Raw genomic sequence first — 10,245 nt, forward strand, 5'->3', positions numbered from 1 at the left:
ACTTAAAAAAATTTTTTAAGCTGTCTCTTTTTCTCTTCCAGTCGGAAGCACTTGGGGAGCTGTGGCTTTGGTGCAGACATGGCCAAGTCCAAGAACCACACCATGCACAATCAGTCATGAAAATGGCACAGAAATGGCATCAAGAAACCCTGGTCACAAAGATACAAATCTCTTAAGGGGGTAGACCCCAAGTTCTTGAGGAACATGCGCTTTGCCAAGAAGCACAAGAAGGGCCTGAAGAAGATGCAGGCCAACAATGCCAAGGCCATGACTGCACATGCTGAGGCTAACAAGGCCCTTGTTAAGCCCAAGGAGCTTAAGCCCAAGATCCCAAAGGGCGGCAGCCACAAGCTCAATCGATTTGCCTACATCGCTCACCCTAAGCTCAGGAAATGTGCTCATGCCCACATTTCTAAATGTCTCAGGCTCTGCTGGCCAAAGGCCAAGGCCAAGGCTCAAACTGGGGCCGAGGCTGCAGGTGCAACCCTGGCTCTGGCTCCTGCTCCTACTTCTGCAGCGCAGGCTCCCAAAGGTGCCCAGGCCGCCACAAAGGTTCCAGTATAGAGGCTTCTGCCTGCCAGTGTGAGGATGGAAGGACTGGTATGACCCCTGGGCTTCTGTCTTCATGGGCCTGGTGTCCTTCTGTGCTACTTGTACAAATAAACCTGTGGCAGGATCCATCAAAAAAATTTTTTTAAGCTTACACAAAATTGCAAACAATAGTACATACCACAAAATATGTTTCCTGAACCATTTAGAATAAATTGAGGACATGACACTGCATCACTCCCATAATATTTCAGTATATATTTTTTACAAACAATGGCTTCCTCCTAACCAACTGTTAAATATCTACCAAAATCAAGAAAACAAGATGGATGTATTATACATTATATTATAATATATCCCTTAAGATTACCACTATCTGATCTTTAGATTTCATTAGTATTAACCCTTACCCCCAAATTTAGCAAGGTGATGGATAAAAATGGATAGAATAAAATAAATAGCTTTTCTGTAATAACCAACTGTAAGATGTGATAAAAAATATTCCTCACATTGTAACAAAAACTGTCCTATATGAAGGAAATAACCCTACACATCCAACAGAAAATATGCAAAAGATATTTGGTTGCAGGAAAATGTAACAAAATTAGACATTTACTCTTAACCAATCAGAAATGGCCCCAAATAAATGCAAAACTGAAAGGAGAACAAGAAACAGAAATGCAGAGTCTGTTACATAAATAAGACATTTGACACCCTGACCCCTCACACAGGAGGAAGTGCTGCTGAAAGCAGGGAAGGTACTCTGGAGGGTAGGGAGTTTGAGTGTGGCTAAAAAATAAAGAGGGACATGCAGAACAACCTCAATCATATCATTAAGTTTATATGTTTTCAAAAAAAACCCCACACAGAATGAGATGACATAGTTTAATCACAATTTAAGTATTTTCTATGGGAACACATGCATGTGATCAAGCATGAGAGACCTGAAGAGATCATGTCAAGTGGTTAAGAGAGCAGGGACAAGTGAGGGGTGGGTGTTCAAGGGAACGCTAGCTTTGTCTAGGATGCTTTTGTGTATCTTGGAATTGCTTTATTTTTTTAAAAGAGTTTTTAAAAATGTATTTTTTTGTGCGTGTGCACGTATGAGAAAGAGTACATGAGGCACAGAGGCAGAGGGAGAAACAGATACTCCGCTGAACAGGGAGCCTGATGCAGAACTGGATCCCAGAACCCTGAGATCATGACCTGAGCCAAAGGCAGATGCTTAACTCACTGCGCCACCCAGAAACCCCTGGAATTGCTTTAAAATGCACTTGTGTTGCTTATATAATTAAAAATAGATGAAAAAGCTAACTAAAATGTTACCAGATTCTTTCTTTCCTTTGTGAAACGAAAGAGATCAGAGCAGGCCAAATTCTTTTCTTCTCCTGTGTCTCCAACTGATTTCAACTTGCAGAGATATAGCTGAAGATGGTCTGAAGCTATTAAGTTACTCTGAGAGAAGTAGAAAATAACCCTCTTGTTGTTGGGATTATCATGAGTACAGCCACATCTGTGTACAAAACAACCCATGGCTCAAATAAAAGTGAGACAAGGCTAGATGCAAAGGAACTTTGCTAAAACCGTAAGAACCTGGCGGGCTCATTTGGGCTTCCCTCACAACATGGCAGCTGGGTTCCCAGAGCAGGGGTCCCCAGACAGCCACATCGGAATGCATGATGCTCTTATGGCATCATCTAGTCTCACAGCATCAGCTCAGCCACTTTGTTGGTCAGGACTGTTACAAAGTCTGCCCAGAGTCCAGTGGTGGAACCCGCTGGCTTGATCAAAGAAGTGTCAAGGTCACATCCTTTAAGGGGGAAAAAGCATGTGCTATGGGAGACATCATTGTGGCCATCTTCGGAAATTGTAGCCTTGGGACCAAGCTACATGCAAAGAGCATTTGAAAAACTGGCAGACACCTGTGCTTCACAGGGAACAGGAGACACTGGATCATCCTCTGGAAAATGAGTCATGAAACAACGGGCATTGCAACAGACATTTAGTAGTTTGCTAGCTTGGTAGACAGGATAATGTAGGATAGTATTTCTCTGTCCCATTAGAGGTTGGTGATTGATTGATTGATTGATTGAGAGAGCAAGGGGGTTGGGGCACAGGGGAGGAGCAGAGGAAGAAGGAGAGAGAGGGACTCTTAAGCAGGCTCCTTGCCCAGTTTGGAGCCCAACATGGGGCTCTATCCCAGGACCTGAGCTGAAACCAAGAAACCTAACCTACTAAGCCACCCAAGCACCCCTAGAGGTCTTTCAAATTAGTAATAAGGTTCTTCTAGCTCCTTTTAATACTTTACTATTAAATTAATTTTAAAATTATTATTTAATGTTTCCATATTGTGCATTGATTGGACACAAATGTAACTGAAGTGTAACCAGAAGTTAGTTAATTTCTTTCTTTTTTACATCAGGCTCAAGGTGAGCTAATTTACTCCAGAGCTGTGCCTCGCAGTCCCCGAGACAGGCCGGGAAAGAAGGGATGATTGCCAGTCACTATCTATGGAGTTTGGCCACTGATCGTGTGTGAATGAAGATGCAGATCCATTTTCATTTCTTAAAGAAATTTGGTGCTGTTAGCTGAAATAGGAAGTCGTAAAAGAGAGCTGGCTTTGGCATGTGTTCCCTACCCGTTGTGACTCAGCCTCGGTCCTGGAACCCCTCTCTCCTTTGCTTTGCAGTGATGGGGCTGAGGTGCCACATCCACACCCTAGAGGTGTTGACATCTTGTTGGAGTCTCCCGACGATGGGGGAAGGCCTAGGAGGCAGGAGGGGAGAGGGGCTTGCTTCTGGCTTCTGTCAGGATCTGCTCAGTGAGCAGGTGCAGCACTAGCCATCCTTCCACTGCCCTAGCCCTGACCGCATGTCAAACACCCCTCATGCTACTGGGAAGCTGGGGCACGGCCTCCCTCTCCTGGGCCCACTAGTCCTGGGGATGGCAGTTGCTTCTTGCAATTAAGAATCTTATCTTCTCCTTATTCGCCTTCCCAGCCTCCATCACCTGTGTTACCAGACCCCTGAACCAAAATACGTGGTGTGGTTTCTGCATGCCCCACTGGATGCACTGATTTGCCAACAGGCTGTCCATTAGAATTTAAGTTGTGTGGGGCTCAAGACTTTTGTGTTTTGCTGGCTTCTCTGCTCCAGTGAAGCACCATGGGAAGTACTTGTGAGTGTGTCTGGATGGGCAGGCCCAGGAAGCAAGCAGGACTCACCGTGATGGAGCTCAGGAAAGACCTGATGTCTAGGAATATATAGATTTAAGAGCTGTCTGCACAGTGAGGAAAGAGGAATGAGGTGCTTTAGGAAAAGTCTAACATGAGCCAGACTGTTTTATTTGCTGGAGAGAGAGATTAAACTCAAAATGGAACGAAACCAGATAAAGTCATCCACTATGGTTTAGCAAATCCTACCCTTGCCCAGCCCCCAGATTTTACAAACACGTAGAAAAGTTGTGAGGTTGCAAGGAAAATGTGTTTGTGTTTCTGCAGCTGAGACTGTGCGTGACCCAGCTTCCCAGGTCCATCTCCTTGGGGCCCAAGAGGTCAGAGCATCGAGGAAAGCCACCGGAGAGTACCAGCCCACACCGCTGAGAATCTGGATTTGGTGTCTTGAGAGAGAAAAGGAAAGCCCACGTCTAAACCCAGAGCGCACGGAGGCTCTGGGCTGGACGCGCTCAGCGGCGGTGGCGCAGGTGGTGTTCGTGCTGCTGGCTGCTGTGTCCTCTCACGGTTCAGTGTCACCTCCCCAGCTCCCGTGCCTCGTTTGCCTCCTGCTTCCCGTCATGGCCTTCACCTCTTTGACAAGTGCTCTTCCACCCGACCCGGCCAGCTGCTTCCCTGCGCTGCCCTAGAAACAAACGGCTCTCCCGTTCCGGGCCAGGCCGCCCGCCAGCTCGCGGTGTTTGTGCCCGCGGAATCCTGGCTGGAGTCCCAGTGTGTTTGGAGTCCTCTTGCACTCCGAGGTTCTGAGCCTGCCTGTGCCCGTGTCCTGCGTTTCCCCAGTGGTCCTGTCTGTCCCTGCCATTGGCCTGTCGCTGCTATGTCCCCTGGACCGCAAGCCCAGTGAGGCTGCTGCCTCAGGCTGCGGGGACAGTCGCTCCGTGCTGCCCCATCACCCCCCCCCCTACTGTTTCCAGGACACATCTCTATGTGTTCTTGGTCAAGGGCTCCGTGGACCTGTGCCCTTTATGAAATGGAACTGTAGTGGTGTGACTGGGAACGGTCCACGGGCCCTGTGTGCAGAGAAGCCATGTATCCAGTCGAACAGGCTCCTTGCCTGGCTCCCAGGCCACAGGGTTGACCAAGATTTCTGTGGGCTGGGCGGATGCCGGAGCCCAGGAAGCAGGGAGGACACTGTGGGCCAGACAGCGTGGCTGGGCCTGGCCGTGAGGGCAGTACGTCTGCTCTTCCCTCTTTGTTGCAGGGTAGAAAGGTGAGCTTGTCCTACACCTCTGCGGACTTTAGAATTCAACCCTAGCCTCAGAAGGATTTCTAAAGCCCACTGTAAAAATTGAGATCTTTTTGCAGATGCAGCTCCTAAATCCTTTGCTTCTTGCTCCTTCCTCCCACTCCCTCCCTCCAACCCCCCCCCCCCCAACAAATGGCCACTATGGTCAAAAGGCAAAGTCCTGCTGGCGAATAAAGCAGCTGATTTTGACATCTGAAAACTAGCAGAAATTGGAACTCTACAATGAATCGAATAAACAAATGAATTTAAATCAATCACCTTGACAGTAGGCTTACTTTTCAAAGAGGGTTTAATTCTGTATCTCTTGATTGCTCAGTTTTTAAGTTGTGTGTGTCAGTTTGAACCCCAGACTGGGCTTCCTCCCCAGATCAGCATTGTGTGCTTTAGGGAGGTAGGTGAGCTTAGATGGGGGCCCCCGGGGGAGTCATCCCAGGCTTGAGTCGTTCTCCCTCCCACCCTGCGCCATCTCCCAGGCCAGCGCCCGCCCTCTGCCCATGTCCCAGGTAGTGTGTGTCGAGTGCTCTGCGCCAAGCGTGGCTTTCTAGAATTGGCTATATGTGGCTAAGTGGTGATTTTCTTGCAATGAAGCCTCACTTCTCAAATACTGGCTCCATTAAGAGAACGACCAGTCAGGTAGCTCCTCCTGTATAAATGCTCTTGCCATCCTAGTTCATTCTTGGGCTCTTAAAATAGATTTGTTCACCATTAGCAGATGTTTCTCCCATGTGCATCTATTTGCCAAATGACTAATCCGTTGGTGACGGCACTTCATGCCGGTGATGCCAGGCGCTGACCCTGTTTGAAAGGGTGGCGGCTTCTTCCTCGAGGCTATATTCCAGCTGTGACCAGGGACATGTGAGGGGGACACCTGCCCGGCAGGAAGCCGCAGACATTCCAGTGCCCTGACGGGTGAGCTCAGCTTCTCTGATGGGCTCATGTACCACAGGCCCAGCTGTCCCTGGTCCTGGTCTGAACCAGTAACCTCGAAACTCAACCAGCTGAGATATGCTGTCACATGTCATGTTTATTTTAGAATTTCGGCTCCCCTTACAGATCCAGCACTGTCAGACACCCTCACTGCGGTCAGATGGGCACTGGCTGCCTAAAGACCTAGATTTTCCTGCAATTCTTGTTATGAAAACCAATGTGGGAGCCACTGCTTTGTTGGAGGGGTTTGCCCCCAGTAGGCCAACGGGGCACTGGCTCACATCACAGGCCTCAGCCTGAGGGGCAGTGGAGTGCAAGGCTGGGGAGAGTCAAGGGGCACAGGTAGCTGCCCTTCATCCCCCACATCCACAGGCCCCCACATCCCTTTCATTCCCCACAGGCCTAACTGACCCCCATCCAACCTTGCCTCCCCTAGCCCACTAGGGGATGTGGGAGATGGCCCCTGGCCTCCCCCTGCCATGCTGTCCTTGCTGTGATCTGGTTGTGGCTGCAAAGTGAGGACACCTGGGACTGCCAGAAGCCAGAAGAAGCTGGAGGGTCCTTCCCCAGAGCTTTTAGAGGGAAGGTGGCCCTGTCAACACTTTGATTTCAGACTTTTGGCCTCTGGAACTACAAGGGGATACATTTCTGCTGTTTCAAGTGCCCCAGTGTGGCAGACAGGGACAGAGACAGAGACAATAACGTCCAGAATCTACAGCCTCGCTGGCCCCCTCCAGCCTGTGGATGCATGTGCACATCATGGGACGCTTTTGCGGGGCGGGGGCTGGGTCTACTGCCCACACTCGCTCCTCCCAAAAAGTATGGCTCTGAAGAGGGTTGCTGGCTGGCTGGGGAAGAGGAAGGGTGCCCCCACACTCACCTCCTGTGTGACGATCCTCCTTAACCAACCTGCGAGGGGCCTGTACTCTCAAAACGAATTCTAGCATCCGTGCCCTGAAACTGCCTTCCCCGAGAACAGTGAGTCACACTAAAGTCACAAGTTTTGTGGAAGTTATGATATCTGATCCAAAATATTCAAGAGTTTATAAAGCCACACTTAGAGTTGATTTGGGTTTTTTTCCACTGTAAGAATCTAGATCCCATACTAGGTCATTAGTAACCTAGAGGTGATTTATTTTGGTAGGGAAAAGATGAAAGAAGGACTGAGGCAGAACCACATCTTTCCTGGAAGGGTTTCCTAGCTTCCATCAGCCTCCCCCGCCCCTCCACCCCAAGCAGGTAGGAAGTGAGGTGCCCCCTGAAGTGGGCAGGAAGGGAAGGGGCTTTGTCGTCAGGAGGTGCCCAGAGGACAGAGACAAGTCAATCCATAGATGACAGTCTGCTGTCCAGAAATGAGTCTCATGAAGTTTTAAAATAATTAAAAATTCTGAGCTTTGTTAATGTCAGGAACATTTTTATTTGATTGAAATGTTAATGAAAGATTCCACACATGTTTACATTTGATTACAAAATCACTTGTGTGGGTGTTTGCTTCATTGCTCTCGTGAATGAACTTGCCTTTATCTGTTATTCCTCTGTCCCTCCCACTCCCTCTCAGGAATGGAACCTGGAGTATCCTCTCTCCTGGAGTAGTCTCTCTCATGGATTGTCCTTCTCTCCTGGAGTATTCCTCTTTCTTGGAGTAGCCTTTTTCTTAGTGTATCCTCTCTCCTAGACTATCCTCTCTCCTGGACTATCCCTCTGTCCTGGAGTATCCCTTGCTCCTGGAGTAGCTTCTCACCTAGAGTAGCATCTCTCTTAGAGTGTCTTCTCTTCTGGAGTAGCCCTCTCTCCTGGAGTAGCCTTTCTCATGGATTATCCTTCTCTCCTGGAGTATTCCTCTTTCTTGAAGTAGCTTCTTTTTTATTTTATTTTTTTTTTATTTTTTTTATTTTTTTTTTTTTATAAAATTTTTTTTAAATTTTTATTTATTTATGATAGTCACAGAGAGAGAGAGGCAGAGACACAGGCAGAGGGAGAAGCAGGCTCCATGCACCGGGAGCCCGATGTGGGATTCGATCCCGGGTCTCCAGGATCGCGCCCTGGGCCAAAGGCAGGCGCCAAACCGCTGCGCCACCCAGGGATCCCTTATTTTTATTTTTTATTTTTATTTTTTGAAGTAGCTTCTTTATTGGAGTATCCCTCTCTCCTGGAGTAGCCTTTTTCTAAGTGTATCCTCTCTCCTAGACTATCCTCGCTCCTGTACTATCCCTCTCTCCTGGAGTAGCCTCTCTTTTAGAATATCCTCTATCCTGGAGTATGTCTCTTCTGGAATAGCTCTCTTTCCTGGAATAGTCTCTTTCCTGGACTATCGCTCTCTCCTGGAGTATCTCTCTCTCCTGGAGTAGCCTCGCTTCTGGATTAGCTGTCTCCTGGATCATTCTCTCTGTACCTCCAGCTCCTAGCACAGTGCTAGCAGAATAGGAGGTGTACAGAAAATGTCTGTTAAATTGAACAGAATGGACATCGAAAATATCCAACTATAGCATGATTTTTTTAAAAAAAAACTATACAATCAAATGGTGAGGAACTGATAGAGAAATATGAAAGGATCAGGTTAAAAATGATTATAGACACTAAATTGTTCCATGTAGATTAAAAAGTAAACTCTATAAAGGACAAGATAGGCTTAAGAACGAATTTACTGAATAAATTATATTTAAAAGCAAACGTCAGACTAGAAGGATAATGACCAATTAAAAAATGAGCAAAGGACATGAACAGATTATACATAAAAATATGCAGAAAATAAATACCCAGTAAGCCTACTGAAAAAGAATTTATTCTTGCAAATAATCAAATTAGTGAAATGAAAACACTATATCTCCCCCAATAATGACAATATCTGGTAATTCCTCACACTTATTATTTGTAAGGGTGGGATTTGCACACCAGCAAGCCTATGGATCAACATACACTTTTGGGAGAACAATTTGGCAATACTATAATAAAGTCTTGATCATAATTTCTAGTTCTAGGAACTTATCCTGAAGAATTATCATTGATGTTTACATAGATTTGTCTAGTATTATTTTAGTGTGATTAGTTAAATTAGTAAAAAGTTAACAATAACTTATATATCGAACCATAAAAGATCTTTAAACCAAATGATGGTACATCCATAAGATGGAACACTATGTACTGATTTTAGAAAAATCTATATTTTAATCACTCCATGAATATATTTATTGATACAGGAACATAGTTATATCATTAAATAATAAAAGGCAAACTACACATCTGTGTATGTAGCAGAATCCTATTTTTATATTAAAAAATTCTGTACATGTAAGCCAAGGCAAAGACTCATAGTCTATATCCTAAACATTAACAATGGTTCATATTTGAGTAGATGTGGTTATTGAATGCATACAGTTGGTCTTTTCCATGTTTTTTTAACTTAGAAACGGATCATAACCATAATTAAAAACTCAAGCTGTGATAGTTTAATGGTGAATGAACTGCTGGTTAATGATTCTGGGAATGCCCTCTCACTAATGAGCGCATACTGCCTCCTGAGCCATGCATGGGATGTGCAGTGGTCAAACATGACCAGGCATTCTTCCAAATGGACAACAGCCTGGCTCTCAAACACCTTCCCAGCGTTCCTGGTTGCTCTCTGCAGAAGGCAGGCACTTGGCAGGTGATTTTGAGCTTTGCCATTTTGGATAGTTTTGAACAAGTGTGCTTTTCTTCGAGTAAGCTATGCAGATGAGCCATTTGCTTCAAATTCTAACATAATTATCTCTCCGCCACTTACCTTTCCAGAACAGAGTCTCTCGACTCTTTTTGCCAGATCATTTTCCATCAGGGAGCCATCCTGGGCACTGCAGGGTGTTGAGTAGCACCCCTAGCTTCCAACTGCTAGGTACTGGGAGCACCCTGAGACTAGTTTGACACCCAAGGATGTCTCCAGACATTGCCAGATGTTGCCCCTGGTTGAGACCCCAGCTCTGGAAGAAGAATCGCTCCTAGTAAATAAAGAAGCCAAAGTATTTATTTCTTTGCCTGATTTACATTCCATTTTCAAAATCAGTCCTAATTTTGTAATATTTCTACCTATACTATATACAACACATAGATTGTTGCATACATAGAACCAGATGGAGAGGTCTATAACCTCACCGACCATGTAAGATATAAATTCCAGCTTACAATGATAAAATGAGGTCACAATTATTTACTTAAGGTATTCATAATGCAAGATTTTTCTGGCAAATATTTTCTTACTAATTCAAAAACTCAATAACATCCTATGACCACTGTTTTTTTTTTTTTTAAAGATTTTAAT

Source organism: Nyctereutes procyonoides, unplaced genomic scaffold, assembly GCF_905146905.1.
Source record: "Nyctereutes procyonoides isolate TBG_1078 unplaced genomic scaffold, NYPRO_anot_genome, whole genome shotgun sequence".
Taxonomy (NCBI): Eukaryota; Metazoa; Chordata; class Mammalia; order Carnivora; family Canidae; genus Nyctereutes; species Nyctereutes procyonoides.